This window comes from Arachis hypogaea, chromosome 8, assembly GCF_003086295.3.
Source record: "Arachis hypogaea cultivar Tifrunner chromosome 8, arahy.Tifrunner.gnm2.J5K5, whole genome shotgun sequence".
Lineage (NCBI taxonomy): Eukaryota > Viridiplantae > Streptophyta > Magnoliopsida > Fabales > Fabaceae > Arachis > Arachis hypogaea.
Genome location: NC_092043.1, coordinates 34,343,066 through 34,361,314, shown reverse-complemented (window position 1 = coordinate 34,361,314; position 18,249 = coordinate 34,343,066). Strand labels below are relative to the sequence as shown.

The 18,249-nt window shown below is 27.0% G+C and overlaps 1 long non-coding RNA gene across 1 annotated transcript; it reads right to left on the bottom strand.

The window, feature by feature from the left end:
• Positions 1-9,348: 9,348 nt before the first annotated feature.
• On the bottom strand, positions 9,349-12,928 carry LOC112707150 (uncharacterized). Its single transcript, XR_003155988.2, has 4 exons — positions 12,204-12,928; positions 10,756-10,896; positions 10,341-10,460; positions 9,349-9,909 (listed from the first exon to the last, which is right to left on the bottom strand). It is a non-coding gene; the product is annotated as an uncharacterized lncRNA (long non-coding RNA).
• Positions 12,929-18,249: the final 5,321 nt, after the last annotated feature.

The following is an 18,249-nucleotide window of genomic DNA, read 5'->3' as shown; positions in this document are numbered from 1 at the left end:
TCAAATGAGTAAAAAAATCTAACTAATAATAAGATCAAATATATTAGATGTACTTTTATTTAAATACGATATGAAAAACTCAACTTTATTTTTAAATTTTATTTGTAGAATTTTAGATGCATGTGTGCAAAAAATACTTTTGTATATAATTAAATAATTTTAGACGTGTCATATTTAAAACCTTTTTTAATTTATGTCTTTGTTCTCTTTTATCTTACTGTGTCTATAAATTCAATTTACTATTCCTATAGTTTTATTGAATTTACTTTATTAATAGAAATTAATAAACAACAACAACAACAATAATAATAATAATAATAATAATAATAATAATAAAAAAAGAAAATGATAAATCGATTTTCTATTTTTTAGTATGTAAATATTTAAATTTATGAAAATTTAAAAATATATTTAAGTGTCCGATTTCTTTAAAATTTAGATATATCGATTTCTGAGTTTAATTTGTCCAATTTTATAAACTTTTTCATGTGTATATCCATATCAACAGATCAATACAACAAGAGTCACGTTTGACAAACCCAAATAAACATAAAAAATTAATATGTTTAGATTTTAAAAATGTCAAAAGCTTAAATATATTTTAAACCGTTCACAATTTAAATATCTAGAGATCAAACGGTCAAGGACTTATTTATTATTCTCTATAATAATAATAATAATAATAATAATAATAATAATAATAATAATAATAGTGTATCACAACGAAGCCACCAATGAAGCTGAAGAGTTTCATTCTGGAAAACAGGAAAAATTAACGGTGATGACGATGAAAAATTAAAATTCAAAAAGTAACTGCTGCTTTGAATGAAGAATGAAAAAATATAACAATTTTAATGGAAAAAAAAAAGTTATATAATGTATTCTATTATTCTACAAATTTAAAAATTAAATCTATTATAAGATATTATAATTAATAAATTAAATTTAAAACATTAATTAATTTTATTTAATGACTGAATAAAGGTTAAAATTTAAAGAATACATACCATTTTTTTAATTTATAGCAAAGTATGAATGGTGATAAGTCTATGATGATGGAGTTGGTGGTAGATGATTTCTTTATTTATTTATTATTTTAAATTTATCATAAAGAATAATATAAACTTATTTCAGAATTATTATATTTTATTTATTTATTGTTTTACCAAATACAATATATACACACTAATAATTTCAAATGGTGTACAGGCACGATGTCTCAATCTTTTTGGTATCATACTTGGCGACTATGTGGAACGCTAGCTCTTTTGGTTTCTTTTGTGTACATTTTTTATTCTCACTTGAAGTTAGAAGATGTCTGGCACCGTGGGCATTGACGGTGGGATATTCTTTGCACAATTATTCCAAAAGAAGTTAAACTTGAGTTGATGCTCTTTGATCCTATCAAGCAGGCAGGAGATAAAACAGGTTGGTTTTGGACAAACTCAAATATTCTCACCTACTCGACTAAAAGCGGGTATGAATGGCTATTGAAGAAGAAATTTGGCTGGAATGATAATGAAAATTGGCTTTGGCTTTGGCGCTTGAGAATACCGGAGAAGATAAAGTGTCTGCTCTGGCTTTGCCTCAACAACGGAGTTCCCACAGTTAGGTACCAATTTCAAAGAGGTCTTGCTACTTCTGATTTTTGTCAGAGATGTTATCTTGCGCAAGAGGATATTAACCACTGCTTTAGGACTTGCCAAAAAGCCCATCAGGAATAGCTTAAATTTGGGAATGACCGCTGGGGACTCTAGTTTGGATTTTGTGTTTTGGATTCGTTCTAACCTCAACAACAATGAGTTTCTCTTTGCAGCGGCCTTTTGGTGGATTTGGAGGGATAGGAACAATGACATCTTTCATCAAGATGATCCATGGAGTAAGGAGAAAATTATTCACTTGGTTAAACATGCTGTTCGAGATTTCTCTAATGTTGTTACCAACCAAAAACATATTATTCCTTCTTCTTTGAAATATAACTGGGAACCACCTCCAATGAATGTTTGTAAAGTGAACTGCGATGCAAGCGTTTTTGAAAATAAGCAATTAGCTGATTTTGGATGTATTATTAGAGACAACATGGGAATTTGGATAAAAGGTTGTTCTGCCAGTATACCTCTTTCTAGTGTTCTCTGTTGTGAGTTTCATGCTATTTGGAGAGGGCTTGTTATGACTTGGGATTACGAGTGCAAAGAGGTCATCTGTGAAACTGATAATCTTGATGCGTTTTTTCTTGTTTCGCGAGGCACAACCAACATGATTAGGAATGACTCTGATCTGCTTGACAAAATCAAAGAGATGCTCCAGCGCAATTGGACAGCTACTTTAGTTCTCATACAACGCACAGTAAACAGAGCGGCTGATTTAATGGCTAAGACTGCTGCTTTAAACAAGCAGGTGTATCTAGAGTGGTTACTGCTCCCTAATAATTTAGACATTATTATTAGAGAGGAGTGCTACTCTTTCTCTTAGTTCTTTTTTCTTTGTGTTATATTCGGTCACAAAAAAATTTATCTGTGTCTTATGGTATGTATAAGCTGCTTTACTTTCCAAAAGGTAACGTAAGTATATGCGCTGCCAGCACCCTTTAAACACTGGCGCCTACTTCTTCTACATTTACACAAGGAAAGACAAAACTACACACAAGTCAAGAATAACACTGAAATAACATTAAGGATAAAGGTTAAGAGAGAATTGAACTTGGCTCATCGGGGCTAGACACCAAAGATGGCCATGGTGGAAGCAAGTACCAATGAATAAACATGAAAATGATAAGAAACAAACAAAAGACGAGGCAAGCAGAGAGAATCACGCAGAACTAAAAAAGAAATTAAAACAAGTTAGAAGAAAGAAAATAAATTAATCTCAATCTCAATATTATGTTAGAATCCGGTTCATCAGCTAAAATAATATATTTCTTATAAAATAATGTCATATATGATATATCCATGGAAAACAAATGAACAATTGAACATAGCCAATAAATCACAATCGAGCGTAGTAATATTCTCTTGGTCATCACAATCTATTCGTCACTTGGATAATTTCATAGTTACATGCATGTTGGCATGTTGCAAACCAAGCAACTATGGCATATGGTTCCAAAGTAAACCGTCCGTTCACATTTAATTTTAGGGGGAAGATAGACAAAGTCCACCGCTACAAAATGACAAAAGCCTTGTCATACCATGTATTAAAGGAAGATAGAGAGAACTGTATCTATCTTATCACAAGAGTATGTAATTACGCATTAAATACATACATCTCTCTTAACCATGTGGAGGGTTACATCTCATTTTGAACATAAAAACACTAGTAACGCTGCGGTTTGAAGAAGAGGGTGAAATTGAAAATCAAATATTGACAGACTAAAAGACTATTAAATTAAATTTTTTTATTATATTTAGTATAAAGTTTACAAAATTGAGTTATATTATAGTATTTTATTTGGTTTAATATATATATATATATATATATATATATATATATATATATATATATAGTGGCGGAGGTTAGTTCAGATAAGGGGTGGCCATGACCCCCCAAACTTTTATTAAAAAAATTAGTAATATTTTTCAAAAAATAAAAAATAGTTCAGTTGCCTCAAATATTTTATTATGACTTAAAATACCAAAATTTAATCTTCATCTCTTGTTTTTATTGCACAATAATTTTTAGTTTTAAACATTCAAAACATATTGGATTTAGACTGAATTGAGTGTATTCGCATTTCACAGCTCTCTTATTCAATAAGCAACACTCCTTTTACCTTTGAGTTCAAATATAAAAAATTAGGTATTTTTTATTTATGTAATTTAATATTATTTTATATTTTATCGTTTATTTAATTTAATTTTTTATATGATAAAAAATATTAGAATATTTAATAAATATTGATATTATTGTATGTGTATAAATTGATAAAAAAATTCAATAAATATTATAAATTTTAATATTTCTCCTTCTAATTTCTTTTTTACATATTTTACTAAATATATATTCAAATTTTTATATAAAATAGTCATAAAAAAATCAAAGAGTTGATAATGCATTTTTTAAGAGGAAAGCTAATATTCAAGAAGGAAAACATATAACTTTTACAATATCAACACTTGTAGATAGTTCTTCTACTTTAATGAATCACGAAAAAAGTAAGATACAACCTTCAAAAGTTTAAAGAGTTGCTTCTGATGAGTTTGACTTTAATTCTTTAGAACGATACCTTGAAAATGGCTTCAAATTTGGCAATATTACCCAAATCAGAGAGATGAGGTTAGACGAGCTTATCTTAAATGAGATTCATATCAAAAGCATCTTGACAATTATCTTCTATCTAGCCCCCCAAAATTTCGTTTCAAAGCTCGCCACTATATATATATATATATATATATATATATATATATATATATATATATATATATATATATATATATATATATATATATATATATGAAATAAGAATATTTATTAAAATAGTTTTAGTTATTAAAAAAATATTATTAAAATTTCAGTTTTTATTTCTAAAAATTTTAATTATTTGTATCTCCACTCTTTAGTAAAGACTAAAATTTTGTCTCTTAAATTTTAATTTTAGTCTTTGATCCTCTAACACAATATTGAGTACTGAGTATTAGTCCTTACTAACTAAAAGATCATATCTTTATAATTAAAGACAATATTACAACCAATATTTAACACAAAAAAAAGTTATTTAAAATTTTTAAAAATAAAAATATTCAAATTTTGATTATAAAAAATATCTAAAATTCAAACTCAACAAAAATTCATATTTAGTAAATTTTATATTAGGTTTATTTAGTAACTTCCTATAATAATGTTGATTGAAACTAATTTTTATAGCATTGGTTTTCTAATATTACTGTATTATCTTAAACAATTAAAAAATACTATGTATAAATATAATTTAATAACTAATTTTGATATCCACTCAAATAATTTAGTTATAAATATGGTTAGAATATTTACATGAAGACTAATAGCACTTCAATTAAAAATGTTGGGTCATTGTTTTACCCATTGATCGAAGAAGAAGTGTTTCTAAACTAATAAAAAAACAGTATAATGGTATAATTGTACTAATGTAAATCCCTTATATTAAAAGAAATATGAAAATTATTTAAATGAAGATGTCAAAAATATTTTTTTATAAAGATATTTTGTATAAAAGTGTGATTTATTTATTTGACTATATTTTAAATAAAATAACACTTTGTTAACATATTAAAATCTAATTCTACAATTCATTATCCAAAGATAAAAAGAAAAAAAAAGAATTTTCACACAAAAATAGTTATAAAATTTTCATTGAAATATTCACCAACAAATATATATACAAACATAAAAACCACATGCATAGTACAAATAAGATTATTGCTACTTTTAGATTTTTTTTGAAACAAAGAGCAAAAAACAGAATCAAAAGACTAAAACAGACAAAAACTAACTAACAGCTTACAGAACGAAACAATCCCATGTCATCTTCGACATAGTCATCAATAACACAAGGGATCCTTATACTTTCACTCCTGATAGCTAAAAAAAGACACTATATTTTTAGACACTATATTTAACTATTTATATATAGATATGAATGAATATATTTTATATATTACAAAAATATATAATTAACTATATAGTTTAGCTAGTAAAAAAATTAAAGTGATGCAAAACTTCATGTCATAAAGGTATCAAATTCAATTAGATTTTCCACAATAAATTTTTCAAAATTATTCCCTTAATCAATATAGCTGATTTAATATATTAGATATACGTAAATCTATATAATAGTTATACGATAAATAGTAAAATAATTTTAAATTGGTGGTTAAAAAACCTATTCCTACCAACTGTTGGTTGTATATATACGTATAGATTTTAGGCACCGCTATTATTTCTTATTTAAAGGAGTAGAACATGCATACACATTACATTCTCGTTATACATTATCATTGTCATTATTATTATTGAGTCACCAAAAAAAGTTATTATTATTGATGTTGAAACTCTAAAAACAAATCTTGTGTATATATATACATCAAATAACGTTGTCAATGGCTACAGTAAAAACAATGAAACTTGGTCCTCTTGTTGCTTTCAGCTGTGCCCTAATTGTAGGGTGCTCCCTAGTTTTTGGACAGTACAAAAAGGTGGAGGCAACAATCATCGGTTATCCAGCAGTTGAAAAGGGTCGTGCATCTGGATGCAGCATTAGACATCCCGATCAATGCTATCCCATACCGGCCAATCCATACTCAAGAGGTTGTGAGCCGGAAAATCGTTGCCGTGGGCCACCTGCTGCATCACCGGCATCACCGGCATCATCTCCTCTTGACAATTACTCCAACTACCATGAAAAATCCAAAACAAATTTGTTCCCAAAGTCGTAGGATTATTGTATGCCATCATCATATAGCCATAATATGCATCCTTTGGTCATCAGTTGTATACTCGGAATAATAATAGTAAAAGGTAATAATTCGCATGTAATTATTTTCATGTGAAGTTGATTGAGAATAATTGAGAATTGTTAGATAATAATTTAATCAAATATATTAAATTATCTAACAATTTTCAATTAATAATTTCACGTAATAAAAACATAGCTTATTACATTTTATACGTGTCGTTTTGTTTATATATATATAACTACAGTATCACACTATATATATACTTAATATTTTAGAAAAATAAAAATTTAAATATATGTTACTTTTTAAAAATATCACTACAAAAAAAATACTCATTCAACTACACTGAAAAAGTATAGTTAAAAATATAAAAAAAAATTATGCCTTTGACTAAGATTACGCTTAATATTTTGTCTTTTGAAACGTTTTAGTGGAGAATGTCTATTATCAAAGGTTACGCTTTTTTATATTAAAAATTATACTTTTAGCGTTTAAAAATAGGATGCGTTTTCTAGGTGATGTTGTCTAGGATTAAAGGTTACGTTTTCAACTTCCATACTTATTAGAATAGGTTACACTTATCTTTACTACTACATCACCTTCAAAGCATAACTACATTGTATATCATAACTATTTTATATAAGTGTAGCCTTATGTTTCTCATTTTATATATATATATATATATATATATAAAGAAAATAGGAGAATTTGATGTCTAATTTTCGCTTTTCCATCTTAACCCTATTAATAAATAGTGATTAATATAATTGTCATCTTAAAATTTGGTCAAAAATATAATTATTAGTTAATTTTTTTCATTTTTCGTACAATTACCTTTTTATTCTATACCTAACTTCTACTTATATTGTCTTCTTTTTTATTATATGGAGTACATGTAGTACTCTCTTCCTATTTTTATTTCATTTCATGAAAAAAAAAATTGATAAATATGTATATAAAAAATGGTAAAAAAAAATAATAAAATAAAAATTTTTAAAAAATAATGAAACAAAAGATAATTTAAGATATTGAATACAACTTTAAAAAAAAAATTTAGCAATTAAAATTATGGCGAGAAAAAGAGTTTTTTAAGTAGAAATTTTTATATCTGTTTCAAATTAAATAAGATTGAAAAAATAAATAAATTTACAAATATATTTATAATTTTTTTCTTGAATGTTACATATAATAACAACATAATAATTTTAGTATTATACTTAAATTAATTTAAATTTTATTATTCTATACATTAAAAAATTAAATAACTTATAAAATTTTTATTTTTTAATAATTTATTATTTATTAAAATCTTTATTTTTTGTCCCAAATTTATAATTTAAAAAATATAAAAATTAATTTTCTAAAAGTATTAGAAAAAAATATCAATATAAAAATTACAATTTTGTTTTGAAATTAAATAAAACTTTAAAAAATCAAAAATTTTATTATTTAGAAACATAAAAGTTGATATATTAGATCTAAAGAAAAATTAATAATTATTACAAATAAGTGTTAAGAATATAGGAAGTATTCAACCATGTAATAGTTTTATATTTAATTGTATATGTTAATAGTAATTAAAATAGTAGTGTTTATATAATATTACTTTCTTAAGAAGATATAATATATTTGATATTATTTTTTTATAATTATTGATAAATTTGATAATTTGATTAACAAAAAATTTGAATAATTGATATCTTAAATATTTTCTTAAAGTAAGAAAATATGACTTAACAAGTAAATGTGAAAAATAATAAGGAATTATATAATATTTATACATTTAGATATCTAAATTAAAGAAAAAAAATTCTTTTAGTAATTTTTTAATAACTCAAAAGTTAACACAATGACTAGTTATGGATCAAAGTGATAAACAAAAATAAGAGTTAGAATAATAGTACGAAAATAATTAATTACAATCGAGATGAATAGAAAAAGAAAACAAGAAAAGAGAATAAAATAAGGCAACATAATAATGATAAGAAAAATGATAGTATATAATATGATGAGATAATATAATTAAAATAAAAATTAATAATCTTAAAAAATAATAAAATTAGAGATAATTAAATATGTTTAAGATAAAATTTAAAAATTATATATTTTTTTTCTATTGGAATTATGTACGAAGATAAAAAATGTTTTGGATATAAATTTTTAATTTTTTTTAATTAAATAAGATTAAAAAAATAAATAAATTTAATAATATTTATAAATAACTAATCTATAAATAATATTAGTAAACTTTTATTTTGATTTTGTTACACATAAGAATAATTTAATATTTTTTAATTTAAATTATTTATTTTATACATTTTAAATGTTAAATAACTTAAAATATTATATTTTTTATAATTTATTTTAAATTATTAATATTAAATTTATAATTTAAAAATAAAAATATAAAATTAATTTTTTAAATTCAATAGAAAAACGATTAAATAGATACAATAATACCTGTTGAGCAGCTAATATATATAATATTCTAATAATTTTGTACAACTTAATATTAATTAATATAATTACATATATAATTCACCATTTTTAATTAAATTAGTTAAATATTATAAAATAAAAATAAATACATAATAATACTAAATAATTTCTTTAAATAAAAATAATAATCTTTTAACAAAATATATTTATAATGAACCAAAAGTATTGAAATAAACATAATTTTAAATATTCATACATCTCACACTAAATTAAACATATTCATATCAAAATATACATAAAACCACTTAACGTTTACTACTAATATACTACGGAAAATCAAAATATTATATCCTACATAAATATCTTCTAATAAAAATCATTAATCAACCATACATCTATTCCACTTTTGTTAATAAACAATCGTGATAAACAACTTAATCTTTATCAACATCCTCAAAATTATCCTGCATAATTATATAGAAAAATAATTAAAAAATATATTTATAATGTTATAGTGTCAAAATTAAACGAGATGTAAAAATAACTAAACTGATTCACAATTATAAAAATAAATAAATGAATACATAGTGGTTTTATCAAACATATTCATTTAGAAACCTTAATCAAACAGAACACTACTAGCTAGCTAGTTATTTAGCTCGGGGCATGCCCCTAGAAGCTGATGCTCTAACCGGAGAAGAAGGTAGGGTTACCATGACCAAGTTGCCTTGACTCGATATCCTCCTCATAGGGTATGAAACTTTGTCCACTTAAATAAGAGAAAAATTGGGTTTTATTATACTTTTGTTAAAAATAAAAAAGTACCATCTGTTCAAGCATAGTAATAGCCCCCTTGATTGAAAATGTGCTGCATTCTCAGGTTCATTCGAATTGCTCTCATTCTATTCCACAAGAATTTATATGCACCAAGAAACCTCTCATCATAGGGCTGATCTAGCAGAGAAAGTAGATATTCAATTCTCTTCTGCAGTATGGGCATTGGTTGAATCAACCTTGCTTCCCTCTCTGCTGTCCTAATATACTGCCATGAAACATGATAAGTGTTACTAATGAGAGGTGATAATAGTATTTATGAAAAAAAGTAAACTAAATGAAGAACATATTCATAAACTTACTTGTAAACTAAAACAGAATAAAAATGAAGAACAAAATAAAACCAATTTGAATTGAATCATCAGATTGTTGTGATTTCTTTGTATTTTACAAAACATTGACAACTAATCTGAAAATTCTGCACAAACCTTTCATAACCACCAAATCCCAAGCTACACAAGATGGATAATCGACAGTTATAACTTGAATTATAGAGTTAAGATACTGAACTAAGTAAAGAATTAATCATGTTTAGACAAAGACATTCTTATCCACCGCCACTAAACATTCAAAAAGAAATAATGAGTAGATAAAAGAAAAGGTTAAATAATTGAGATCAAGAATGAAAAAAACAAGCACCTTTGTGATTTGTCCCACATGGCACATGCCACTTTGACAAATGTTTCCCCAGACAAGCAATTGCTCGAGGATGTGGCCAGGTTCATACACTAATTTCACAGAACTGTCCTTAGAATTATACTGCAAGTAAACGTAAAATATATAAAGCTTTCTGTTCTTTGTCGCACCTTTTGTTCAAACATTTACTAGGATAAGCAGAAACTGTGGAGGGATGATAACAATAAAATTTTCACTTTTTAGTAGAGAAAAACAAAAGTTTAATATTAAATGCTATGTTGCAAGTGCATGGTTGTCAATCACCAGAAAGATATGATACACAAACACAATTGTAATTTGAGACTTATATATTGCATACTATTTGGTAGAACAAACAAAAGTATTCAACCACTTGATAAAACCAAAGTAACGAGCATACCTCATTATCTGTTCCATGTCCAAGATGTCCGTACCGCAGAAGTCCTGCAGTCTTGGGAAATAAAATAAAAAATGTTTGAAATGGGTGTCCCAAAAAATCCAAAAGTGCTACGATTCATATCCTCTTCAATTGATGCCATTCCTGATTTGAAAGAAACTTCCCTAGCATTAGTAATTACGAATGCAGAAATAATATTGGGAGTTTATAACCAAATTATTTTAATGCAGAAATAATATTAATAGTTTATAACCATTCTCCTTAAATATAAAGTATCTAATATTACCTGCGACTTATAGTAACTAACAATCATAATTAATTAGGTTCGGAGATCAAGGATATAGGCAATAGATTAACTTCATTATTATGATCTTTAGACAGCAGTAGAAATTATATCTTTATGTTTGTATATTGAATAAAGTCAATCAATTAATTCAATCAAATATGGGTTTTCTTTGTTTTAAGTGCTCTTAATACCTCCTTTGCAGCTAAATTCTCATACTTCACTTTGGCAATTTGTTCACAGCCTAAACTTTACTGTCAATAAAATATTTATCTTGAGGATCAGAACTGATCTCTCACTCCTAAAAGTGAAATAACAAAAGCAATTAATTATGATCATGACAAAAATATTGCATTTAAATAATTTCAATCGAGTACTTGCTCATATAATCTTAATTCACCAAGGGGCTTTAAATACTGTTGTAAAAGTAAAGTAGCTTAAAGTTTAAAGACAATATCACAATATGCTACTCCGTTCATATTCAAAATTTCACTGACAGTCAGAATAGCAAATATGACATACCACTTCATTATTGCTACGTTTCTAAGGTGCAACTAGCATTTGATTTCTTAGCCTCTTTCCTAGCTAGTTTTATTTCTTAACTTTCATCATTCTCAAAGGTCAACAAGCTTTGCACAAAAGAAAGGTATAAGTAGAAATTAACTAAACCAAAATATTAGATATTTTAAAAAGGGAATTGCCACACGAAAACAGTCATGCTTAACTAACAAGACCAGGTTAAAATATTGTAAATTCACTCTGGCAAGTTATGATTAGATCATCAGAGAGTAGCATGAAGGTCAAGTTATGACTAGGTGAACCAATCCACCAATAATTATTTCATGATATCTATCGCAAATGCATGCCATTCAGCATGTAATTTAATCCATAATAATCAGTTTATCCCAAGAAAGTAATCCAGCTTTCTCAAGAATTTAATAATAACTACCAAATCTGCTGGTACTTGGTTTCCAATGAGAGAATAGCACTAATAACAACTAACAAACCCTAACAAAGCAAGATGCAAATAAAGCAAAATGCAAAATAAAAAAAAAAAAAAGCAAACTCTAACATAGTAAGAAGCAGAAACTACAAAAGATTGTAGAACCCCAAAAATCAGAACAACAAATCCTCAAAAAAATCGCAAAACCAGAAAATTCATACACACCATTGATCTCTGTTCAGTGCTAATGTCTCGGTTCATCGTCACTACCATCTCAGTTCTCCATCGCGGTTCGTCATCACCAAGGCCAACTTGTCATTCTTCACTGTTCTTCGTCACTGAGAACAAAGAATGAGCGATTTTGACCGAGACCGACTAAGTGGTTATGAGAGAGATAAAGAGATTCTGAGACATTAGAATGTGGAGACGGAGTGGTCAGTGGTGAGTGGAGATGAATCAATTACAAATGAAGAGTGTGTCGCAGAGTTATCTCCTTCGCAGCGTCGCATATTCGCATCTGCACCTCATATCAGTCGCCGTCGCACCTCTTTCTCCCGGCCGCAGCTTAGTTCCCATCGCAGCTCGCCTCGCCTCCTCAGTTCTGTTGCTCTCTATCGGTCGTGGTTCCGTTACTCAACGCCTCCCTGCAATTATCCGTCGTCTGTCTAGCGCTGGTGCCGTAAATGAGTGTTTGAGAGATGAGAGTGTGTGGTTTTGGAGATAAAGGGGCAAGGGTTTCAAGAGAATTAAAAGGGGAAAATGGTTTTTACTTTTTAGAGACATCAGTGTGGTTTCAGAGAATTAGAAGGGGGGAAAGGAAAGGGTTTTGCAAGATTAAGGGTAAAGAAGGGGTTTCACGGGTTTGTGAAGAAGGCCGAAAACGGCGAAAAAGATGATGAATTCTAATCTCTGAAAGAAGAAGGGCGCAGGTTCATGGAAAGGAAAAGTTCATTTAAGGGTTATAGCGCGCTTATATTAGGAAACGCTTCCTAAGCGTACCCAAAATATAATAATTAGACTACTCTTAAAAAATGTTTATTTTAATAAAAAAAATGAACTCATAAATATTAAGATAAAATTATGTTTTATAAGTAATTTTTATAATATTTAAAAAAATATTTTTCAAGTGATATTGTAACTGTATTTTTTATTTTCTTATAAAAAAAAGTAACCTATTCAAAGTTTTTTAAATATAATTTAAAAAAATATAGTTGATTAAGTAATTTTTTTGTAGTGTATTTAAAACTATTTTTATTTAGAAATTAAAAAGATAATTTAGAGAATGAATTAGAATTTTTAATGTAATTATTTTTTAATTTTTTATTATTCTTCTGCCTAGTATATATCTAGGGCTCCGTATTGAGTAATCTAAAATCGATAAATCTCCTATAAAAAAAATATTATATTATAAAGTCTCAAATTCAAAACTTTATTTAACCAATACTCAACCGTTTACCACTAAAACCAATTTCAATTCCACGTTATTGATTCCCACCATATTTATATCCCCTTGTGTATGTTTAATTTTGTGCATGTTGATGAGGAAGCTAGCTAGAAGCAGAAACGTGCGTGAATTATTTCTCTTACTCTATTGGATTGAATTATTACCAAGTGCAGCAGTAATACACAACCGCACTAGCTAATAAAATAACAACCTGTCACTAATTCATTCTAACTACTATTAACTACATATACATTTCGATATATTCTCTTAACACATGTATTCTTCTATATATGTGGAAGGTAAATTTTTGCCACCTAAATAATGGTTTTTATCGTATCGGCAATAATGTCAAATAAAAGATATTTAAAATTAAACAATAAATTTTATAAATGCTAAAATAAATTAAATAACAAGGACGAAGTCACAGCTTGAGCACATCTTAAAAATGGAATGAAGAGTGAAAAAGGAATCACCATCAAGAATATGCATGCTATAATTATTAATTACGCATTACCACAAATTACATTACTATTTTCATGCATGGCTAATAACAGAACGAAAAGAACATCTTATTTAAACAAGTGCATTCTTCTTTGGAAAAACATAATTGATTGAATATCAACTAATATCAAAATAAATTAGTTAATTATTTGCTACTTTAGTTTTTTTTTAATCAAAGTGACAGATAAAAAAATAAAGTAGCATAATTAGAAGAAAATGGCATTGCCAACAAAGAAATTCTTAGTTACAGTGATTTGTTGTATTGTTTTGTTGTTCTCAGTTTTCTCAGGGAATGCTGAGGCGGATGGTCGTACTATTAGCTATGGTGCAATTCAACGTGACACAGAACTTGGATGCAGCAAAAAACATCCCGAAGCGTGCCGTGTGCCAGAGGCTAATCCATATAATAGAGGTTGCAATGAACAACTTGGATGCAGAACAACTCCATCTGCATCATGATCCACAACTCTCTCTCTCTCTCTATCTAAACAAAATTGAAACACCAAAATTCTTTTATATTATTCCACGTGTTGTAAATCATCATGTACATAAATGCATGTGTGATATATACTACACAAAATTCTTTATCAATTTTGTTTGAGTTGATTACCCAAAATATTTAAAAATAACATGCATGACTGCATGTTATGTATTTTTTGTTATTTATGTTGTATATGTGCATTAGTGCATATGCCTTTTGTATTCACTTTGCAGCAATCAAATAAAAATGCCATTCTTTTACTTTTGTACTTTTTTTATACATTTTTTTTAGTATAAGAAACAAATATTTTATTATCTTCTTTCACTTCTTATTAATCACTTCTAATATATAGTAAAAGTAAAAAATAACAAAAAAATATATACGCAATTTATATATATAAAATAACAAAAAAAATATATACACAAATTATATATATATAATATTCATTAAAAAAAATGTTAAATACCGTCGAATTTAGTGCCAATCTTAGTGAATTTATCGTTCGATTTTTCGATAAAAAAAAAGAGAAATTCGTCTCTATAAAAAATTATCATCGAAAGAAGTTTTCATCACTAAAGTCATTAAATTTTTAAAAAACTAATAACAAGTATATATGTGTAGATAATTATTCCCATTTAATTATTTATTTGTCCTTACACTTAAAAAAATTATGTGTAACAAACATTTATGTTATTAGATATTAATAGAATGATAAAACTTATTGTATTATATAAATTTAAAACTAATAATAATAACTAATAATAATTTAATTATTTAAATGCAAACTTAAATTTTAAATATAAATGAGATTATTATTAGTATTAAATATTTTTTTATAATATATATTATTTATTTACTTTTTATTGTTTCGTTTAATTTATTTTTGTTTATACTTTTAATATTATTTTCATCAAAAAAACTTTTACCATAATATTATAAAATTTCAACTTTGCAATTAAATACCGAAAAATTATTTAAATATTTGCTTAATAGAAAAAAATATGAGAGCTACTCAAATAAAGATACTAAAAATATCTTTTTATAAAGATATTTTGTATAAAAGTGTGATTTATTTATTTAACCATATTTTATATAAAAACAACACTTTTATAATATATCAAAATTTAACCCTATAATTCGTCATCCAATGATAAAAAAAAAAATTTCATATGAAGACAATTATAAAATTCTCACTGGAGTATCCACCCAAAAATATTATTTTATCTATACCTACATATAACGAGAACTGTGATGCATTGTTTGATATGAAGTTTTATTCTTTTAACAAGTTTTTTGTCCCTCTCATATAATTTTAGTAAAAATTCAAACACCAAAATAAAAAATAGTGAAAATTCTAAATTAGTTCATTCGGGTTATACTCTTTACATATTCTTTAGCTATTGAATTATAATTCTTTTTTTAACATATAAAAATAATCAATAAAAATTTGATTTGACGGATATTAGATGCTTGACTAGGCGCTAGTATTAATAAGGGTCAAGTATGATTTTGGTCTCTAAGGTATAGGGCGAAAATTTTTTTCGTCTCCAACTTTTTTTTGCATACAAAACTGTACCTAAGATTTAATTTAGTTTTAAAATCGTTATTTTTACCAAAATTTTAAAATTTATTACCAAATTACCCCTAACCAAAAAATTATTAAGAAAAAAAGAAAGAAAACGGACGAAAGGGAGAAAGAATGGGGAAGGGAAGAAGAAGGGAAAATGGAAGTAGCTCCCACTCCGGTTGGTCTTCTCCTTTCCTTTCTCTCGAACTCGCTGTCTTCGCCGTCCTTCTTCTTGGTGAACTCAATGGTGGCGGTTCGGCGATGGCGTCAGAAGCTTGGTGATGGCGCAGCGGCCCCCCTTTTCCTTCTCTGATCTATATATTCTCTCTCTCTCTCTCTCTCTCTCTCTCTCTCTGTCCTTTCTCGCTCGCGCTCTCTCATCTGCCTCACGATGCTCAATGATGACTGCTCCGCGCTGCTGCTTCTCCTTAGGGTTTCAATTCTGCTTCTATTTTTATTTTGTTAATTACATTATTAATTACATTGTTTCTGATTCTGATTTTGTTAATTCACTATTTCTATTTTTGATTCTGATTCTGATTTTGTTAACCTATTATTAATCACATTGTTTACATTTTTGATTTTGTTAATCCATTGTTTTTCTGTTTCTATTTCTTCTGCTTCTATTTTTTATGTTTCTGATTCTGCTTATGTTTTTGCTTCTATTTCTGTCTCTAATTCTGTTTTTATTTCTATTTCTAATTCCATGTTTGCTTTTGATTCTACTTCTATTTTTTATGTTTATTACATTGTTTTTGCTTCATTGTTGTTGTTTCTGAAGAAGAAGAAGAAGAAAAAGAAAATGAAGAAGAGATGCTGCTGTGATGGAGAAGAAGCTAAGAATAGAAACTGATTATTTTGGTAAAAAAGAAGAAGAAGAGTATTTTAGTCTGAAGGTTGATTTTAAAATCAAGTTAAACTTTAGAGACGATTTTGTATGCAAAAAAATGTTGGGGACAAAAAAATTTTTTGGCCTATACTTTAAGAAGCAAAATCGTACTTAACACTATTAATAATAAATATATTACTCATGCAATATTACCAAAACATTGAAATCAACAAAATACTTTTAAATTAATATATTTTGAGATGTGTTAATTACATTTATCTTTTAGAACCTAGACTAACTAATATACTCCAAGATTTAAATATCTAAATATATTAATGTTAATATTTTTTATTATTTTGCTATATTATTTTACCCCCACTTCTAAAATTTTCTGGATCTGTCACTAACTGGCGCCAATGTTACCGTCAGTTTTTTCCATTAGTATAACGATTTAATGAAATGCAATGTTTTGATGATTAACTGTTGAAAAAATCTGACGAAAAAATCTGGTTAAAATTCATACGTGAAATCCTTCTCTCTTACTTGGACGAACGCTCTATCTCTCTTCTCTCTCTCTCTCTCTCTCTCTCTCTCTCTCTCTCTCTCTCTCTCTCTCTCTCTCTCTCTCTCTCTCTCTCTCTCTCTCTCTCTCTCTCCTCGTATTCTCTTTCCTTTGCTGTCAAATTGTGATTGTCACCACTGCCGTTAGCTCGTCGGGAGCTCATCGTCGTCATCGTCGCCACTGCCTGGAATACCCATTGAAGGTGCCGCTACACGTCGTCGTCGATTATGCTGTTGTTGTCCTCTCTGTAACCTCCGTCATCATTGCCGTTCACATCATCATCACTGTCGCTTATCACCCTACAGTCATTATCATTGGATTTATTGTTGCTATGGCTATTTTATTTTTACATATCAATTTGTGACGTTAGTATTCAGTTAGGGTTTAGGTTAAATCAATAGTTAAATTTGTGTAATGAAGTGTGTGATTAGGATTTGTTGTGTTAACTTAATGAATGTAAAAATTAAATAATGTTAGAGTAAGTTAACTAGGGTGAGATTAAGAATGCTTGAGTTATTGGAAGATTTTAGTTGAGTTTAGTGAAGGAGTTTCTTTCAAGTGCATTAAACTCAAGCCGCTTATTTTTGTGATGCTTATTGTTAGTTTAGTAAAATTACAATTAGGTTTTAATTAATTGGAATAATGAGGTTTATTTATTCTTTCACATTAATTTTTGAATTATTTTCAGCTTGTAAATTTAATATGTTATCCTTTTTGTTAGGACGATACTAATTTCTTTGAGATCGGTTGGAGTTTACTTTTTTTGTTATTTGTGTAGTAATATTTTAGGTTGGTTTTTTATCTCTGAATATAATATTGTTTAAATTTTTTATTGGACTTAGTTTTTCTAGGTTAGAGTTTTAAGACGAAAGTGGGAGAAGGTCGCG